Below are 7058 nucleotides of genomic sequence, written 5' to 3' on the forward strand. Positions count from 1 at the left end.
AAACAGAAATGAATCGGAGAATAAAGTGAAGAAAAGACTCCCTCAACTCCGCAAATCAACCAAACACAGTAGAGGAATGGTCGTGAACAGGTACAGCATCTGGGCACACACGATCGACCATAGCAGCCAGTCGATCGACCAGGGGTGACAAGAACAGAAGCCCCTAGTATCGCGGCTCAGTCGATCGACCAAGATGGCCAGTCGATCGACTGAGAAACTTGCTGTAAATTTCTGATTTCTTCGAATTAGCTCAATAAATTGAGCTAATATGGTCTATGAACCTGCAAATACACATAATAACGAGCCCAAAATTGCGCAAAACCCAAATGAAAAGTCTAAAGTCTGTAAATACTAATCAAACTTATTAAAGCGAAGTCTCGCGCACACCAAAGCAATAAAAAGTTCAACAAAAGCAATGAAACGTCTTTAGAAAAGTCTTAATCAACTAATAGTTGATCAAGAATGGCCACGGAATGGCCCACTTTCTCGGCTTCTGACTATAAGAAGTAGCCTCTACGGTGCTCATCTCCTCAGCTGCACTCCTATCAATTCCAATATCCGCAGAACTCAACTGATCAGCATCTCTAACATCTTCCCAATCAATAACCTCGTCTGGCCCATCAAAATCTAAATCGGACTCCGTCACCTTGACTGGCTCCTCATCAGGCTCCTCATCAGTGCCATAGCTGAGACATCCTAACCCGCCTCTTTGAACGATTGGCTCTTTCACAGCTGGAGCAACATGCGTCTCTTCCTTCCCCAAACCATTTCCTGCAATATCTAAAACAGAAGAATCTTCCTCCAATTTGCTCCCAATCAGGGGCGGAGGTGTTATGGCAGTAATAGGCATAGGGGCAGGCATGTCAGAAAGCACAAAATAAGATTTCTTCTCAGAAATCGTATTACAAGTGACTGGCCACATAGGATCTTTCTTCTTAGCGGTCTGGGCAAAAATAATGGACTGTTTCCCTACTTTAAAGGTCAATGTCCCTGAGCCAACATCTATAACTGCACCAGCAGTGTGCAGAAATGGTCTACCCAAAATGATAGGAATGTGAGCATCCTCAGGTATATCTAGTACAACGAAGTCAACTGGGAAAAATAACTTTCCTATTTACACAGGAATATCCTCTAAGACTCATATAGGCTGGACCGCAGAGCGATCAGCCATCTGTACTGTCATGTTAGTAACTGCAAACCTAGTCAATTTCAATTTCTTAGCAAGACTCAAAGGCATGACACTAATACTAGCCCCTAGGTCACACAAGGCCTTCTCAATAGAAAAGGTGCCAATATTACATGGGACTGAAAAACTGTTGGAGCTTGTGTCCTCCACAAATTAGTGTGATAACATTTGTAAATCTCTTATAGGTTCACAAGGGTATACTTCGTATATTTAATCAGTTGATTAACGTTTACCTAATAACGGTTAGCTTGCTAGAAAGTTTGACGTTATTATCATACAGATGGCGGTGATCAACTGGTCCCTAAAGGTCACACCTATAGGATGTGTTTGAGAAATGCGGTTATAGAAATATAATCACATTGATGCCCAAAATGACTAAAAAGTTAGTCGATGTGTTGATGAGATAATTATTTAATGAAAATTAAATAATATTAGTTGAAACGAATTAACTGTCAATTCGTAAATTAAATATAATAAGTTATATTTAATTAAATGTATATAATGTTAGCTTGGACGAATTAATCTGTTAATTCGTAATTAAATATAATCAGTTGTATTTAATATCAACAAGATGAATGTGTCATAGTGGTAATAGTGAGGGTACACATACCAAGAGGTCATGGGTTCGATCCTCACTAGATGACAATTCAACACACTTTATATATTTTTGGAAAGACCAAAAATTGGAAAGACCAAAAATAAGGAAAAAAATCTCCTTATTTCGGTTAGCTTGGCCGACTTTTAGGAAGATTTTTTTCTTTCCTAATTGACTCCAAATTTCGCTCTGTATAAAAAGAAAGGGAGAGAATTATTTCTACCCTAATGCTTTTTCTTGACCTTGCCTCCTCTCTCATCAGAAAAACACAAAAACAACTAAATTTTAGAGAAAATTTTAGATCGATTTCTAGCGTAATCAAAGGGCATATCTCATATCATCTTGGGTGCAACTAATAGGCGCATATCAATTTTGATATTGTTCTTAGGCCAATTTTGCTAGGACCGAAGGTTAATTCTAAATCCTTTATACTTTGTTTATGTATTTTGTTTATGACCATTGATCATCATTGTTAAATCGTTATAATCCTTCTAAATTAAGGGAAGTATACAGATAATTCCCAAAAAAACTACCTGGGCCTGCTAGCTTATGAGGTGCAATATGAGTCAAATAAGAACATGAGTCCTCAGTTAGTGTGACAGATTGCACAGTATCAAGTGACTTCTTTTTGGACAAAAGCTGCTTCATAAATTTCGTGTAAGCAGGCACTTGATTAACTAATTCAAGGAAAGGAACTTGCACATTTAAACTACGAATAACATTTTCAAATTTGTTAAACGATACCTGTTCCTTTGTCGGCACCAATCTCTCTGGATAAGGGGTTATAAGAAGCAACTTAGCCCTCTCCTCTAGGTCTCTCATACCGGCATCAGTGGACTTAAGCTGAAAATCCACTACCTTGTCCTTGTTGTAGCTCGAACCTTCTTCAGACCGTCTCAAGAAAGAACCATTAATCGTCATTGGGTCATACTTTGGAACCGGAACAGACCCATCAGCATTTGGATCTTACCTCAATAATTTCGGAGCCGTCGTACCCCGAAACAAGTGGTCGCTCAAGTTATCTAGCATTGAAGGACGAAAAGGTTCAATATCAGCAGCGTTTTCAGTCGATCGACCGTGTTGGTCAGTCGATCGACTGACTTCTTCAGAACCAGAAGCTGTACTATTTCGCGGACTGGTCGATCGACCGGGTATGTCAGTCGATCGACTGATATACCTGCTGATCGTCTTTTTATTGCTACTGTTCATCACGGCCTTTTTCTTGCTCGGTTCCACCTCATCTTTTTCAGTGACATCTTCGACCATAGCGGGCCCATCAAGGGTAGACCCACTCCTCAAAGTGATAGCATTTAGGGTCTCTTTTTGATCCGGCTGCGATGGTAATTGCCTCGGAGCTCGAGTTGCACTTTTGCTTGCCAGTTGGGCAATTTGACTCTCCAACATTTTTGTAGAAGTCTCTCTAGCTTGAGACTCCTTTTGCAGCAAACACGACAGATTTTGAACCATGTTTTTCAACTCAGAAATGTCAGAATTTTGAAATTGTTGCTGCTGAGGCACATAAGGAGGCTTTTGAAACTGCTGTTGCTTATGAGGGGGCACATAGCTTTGCTGCTGCTGCTGTGGACCGGGATTAAGGACATTCTGGTTAGTCCACCTCAAGTTGGGGTGGACATTGGAGGAATCGGGATAAGTACCAGTCTGCCTATAATGTTGAAAGGCAGCACATGTTTCATTTGAACTAGGACAGAATTCCGAAACATGTCCCTCTGCTCCACATCTTTTGCATGTAAAGGGACCGTCTGAAACTGCATTAACTTTATAAATCCCTCCTTTTTGGGATCCCCCAAAATCTATCTTGTCGAATCTCGCAGTAAGGGCTTCTATTGCAGCTACAGCAGGAGATTCGGCCGATCTTCTCTGATTTCCTCTAGAATTTCCATGCTCAGCTTTATGGATGGCAATGTCATCAATGATTTTCCACCCCTTTGTCTCACCACTATTTTCTTGAAATCTCCCATTAGCTGCAGCATCTAGGATAGCTCTTTGATCGTCATAAAGACCATTGTAGAATTGGTTGCACAGAAACCACTTCTCAAACCCATGGTGCGGAATTGTTCGCACTAGTCTCTTGAAACGGACCCATGCTTCATGAAAATCTTCATCAGGGCCTTGTTTAAAGCTCGTGATCTGAGCCCTGATCGCATTGGTCTTCGAGGCAGAGAAATATTTCTTGTAAAATGCTAGGGCCAGCGAATTCCAATCAGTAATCCCGTTAGCAGCTCGATCCAAATCTCGGTACCATTCCCTTGCAGCATCACGAAACGAGAATATGAACATCGTCTCCTTCACCTGGTCCTGGGTCACACCTGCTGGTGGGGGTATGGAACAGCAGTAGTTAATAAATGTCTCCATATGTTTAGCTGCATCTTCATTTGCAGCTCCCCCGAATTGGTTTCTCTCAACCAAGTTAACATAAGACGGTTTTGGCTCGAATTTCCTTTCCGTCCCGGCTGGCAATGCGAATCCCTTATAGAGATTCTCAGCTTTTGGCTCGGAGTGACTGGCTATACTTGCTTCTTCAGCCATATCTGGAGATGTAACGGTCTCAGCTGAGGAAGTAGAAACAGGAGATGAAGGTGGATCCTCCTCAAATAGCTCGTTCTCGTAGTAACTAGACAGAGTACTCAGCTCTTCCTCTGTCGGAAATACTCTAGATGATCGTCTCAACTCACGCAAAGTCCTTTCGATCTCAGGATCTAATGGTCTCAATTCACCAGCCTGTGACCTACGCATAAGAAGAAACTACAAGTAGAATATGAGAGAAGTTTAAGGAACAGATGTCCCTTAAACTAAGAAAAAGACTAAAATAAAAACAACTAAAAATTAAACAATTGCCTCCTCGGCAACGGCGCCAAAATTTGATACCGTCGTAGAGTACCAAAGATAAATTTATAAGTCCAAACTACTACTATAGCTAGTGGCAGTCAGGGTCGAACCACAGAGAGGCGATGCAATTAATAGTTGTCCGATTTTAGTCTTAAGTAACAAATGAGTGGGGGTTTGTTTTGAATTGTTCTATAACTACTGGCAATAAAATCAAAATTAAACTAAGGCAAATAATTGAGCAAATAAAGAAAATGGATATAATCAAATATTAAAAGGATGCTAAGATGTACGGTTCACTATAGTTTCAGCGTCCGTATACTAGGTAAGTCTAAAACAATCACGTGAGACGGGAAAATAAGAAGTCCTCTCGGTCCACTCTTAACAGGTAGCATCTTTCGATCTAGCTACGGGTCCCTAATATCACTAGTACTGACTCTCGTCCTGAAAAGTGATTTAAAAGTCTAAATTAACCTATCTCTCGATCTTCTTAATTTAGTCGTCTTAATTAAGTAGTCTATTTCTCTCCCCTATCTTTCGATCTTATCGAGTCGGTCAATTCCTAAGCATTCAACTAGTCGCGTGCACTCGATTCGTCAAAAATAGCAATTAAATTAATTAAAACGAAGTAAATCTCACGGGAGCCAGTCGATCGACCAGGTAAGCCAGTCGATCGACCATGGCGCGATTTCAGCTTTCCTATTTTACGCCGCCTATACTACAGATTCCCTACATCCTAGCACAAGGGATTTAGCTACTCATGATTATGATAGAAACGACAATAAGGTTAACGAATAAAGCTACTGAATGCATAATTGAATTAACTAAATAAATAACTAACATGAAACGATAATTCGGCTTTGGGAGATCTAAACTAGAAAGTCTAACTACGGAGGAATTTTAAAGCAATAGACTAAACAAAGAACAGAAGAATACCGTAAGAATATTTGCATAGGAAAGAACCAAAGCTTAATGCGAAAGGTAAATTTTATTGACGAAAACTCAACTAAACTAATGAATATTGAATTGTATGTTAAGAACTCAATGATAAAAACTGGATGATAGATGCTGAGGAGGAGTTACGTTATATAGAAACATTCACGTAACCTAATCCTCATAAACTAATTACAATGAGCTTCTAACTTCTCGTCTTTTAATTCCCGTCAGATTAACGGTTTGGTCGATCGACCACTGGAACCGGTCGATCGACTGAAATGCACTGAACAGTAACTTCTGGTAGTCGTGCTCTGGTCGATCGACTGAAAGCACCAGTCTATCGACCACTTCAACAGGGTACTTGGCTCCAAAAACTTCGTGAATTCGTCTTTCGGGCCTCGATACGCGCACCAAGTTTGCTTCCCGAGTAAAATACTTCATGTCAAATGCAATGCTAGGTACTCCGGGACGGATTCGGCTTGATTTCCGCTGGATTCTTCATATTTCTATAATATCACACAAAAACACAAAAGTAGACGGAAATAGGGAAAATAGTAGCATAAAATACATAATTGAGCTCTGAAATGCGTGTGAAATAGGGTGTAAAACATCATACTTAGGACACGCATCAATTGACTTAGGTAACTTCTTGTGGATTATGAAATTGGATAAACAAGGACGTTATAACCCTCTCAGAGCGAGAGCGTTTAATAAGAAAAGAAAGAAACCTATTACGCTTGTTCCCGCAACGGGAAGAGTGCCAGCAAAGGCAGTGTTAGTTCACCGCTTATAAGAGCAAACCTAAAAAGGAATATTCTCGCCATCTTTCAGAAGTGGATTCCCTTGCTAGGCTACTTGACTACACTATTCTTTCTAAATTTTAAAAGGCATCAGACGTATTAGGAAGCTTTGACCTCTACCCTGGTTGCGGTGAATTTCATTGAATGAAAGTTCCGGGCATGACCTCCTAAAGTTAAGGTAAAGAAAAGGATTCAATTAGCCTCGGATTCAATCGCTTCCTTAAGCCCAATCAGAAGAAGAATCCCAGTCGAAGGGGGCCCTACTAACTTCTACTTACTTTGCAGCGCTTACTTGACTCTATTCTATTGTTTAAGTCTAAGTACTGCCTCTTGTCTTAAGCTTTCTTAATTAATGAAGAATTTTATGCTTTCTTTCATAACTATAAGAATTATCACATGCCTAGCCTTACTGCTGGTATACTATTAAACCGGAGAAAACCAGAGAAAGAAGGTAAAGAGAAAGAAGGGTTAAGGCTCTTTGGTACATATAAGAGCTCGAAGAGCAAGTGCCCTTACTCAAGCTCAATCTCAATTGAAAGGGTCAACTACTTAGAGAGTTACGTGACTATAAAGACTGCACTTCAACAGATGGACGAAAGGTAATTTCCCATGCCATGAAAAGAAAAGAGTGAATAGTCAATTCGGCAAGGAGAGGTACTAAGAATAAGCAAATGCCAATCTCGAGGAAAGTAGAAGG

General features: G+C 40.3%; 1 non-coding gene across 1 annotated transcript; it reads left to right on the forward strand.

Moving 5' to 3' along the window:
- The first annotated feature begins 3837 nt into the window (after positions 1-3837).
- Positions 3838-3944, forward strand: LOC141636546 (small nucleolar RNA R71). Its single transcript, XR_012541152.1, has one exon. It is a non-coding gene; the product is annotated as a small nucleolar RNA R71 (small nucleolar RNA).
- The last annotated feature ends 3114 nt before the right edge of the window (positions 3945-7058 follow it).

This window comes from Silene latifolia, chromosome Y (assembly GCF_048544455.1).
Source record: "Silene latifolia isolate original U9 population chromosome Y, ASM4854445v1, whole genome shotgun sequence".
Taxonomy (NCBI): domain Eukaryota; kingdom Viridiplantae; phylum Streptophyta; class Magnoliopsida; order Caryophyllales; family Caryophyllaceae; genus Silene; species Silene latifolia.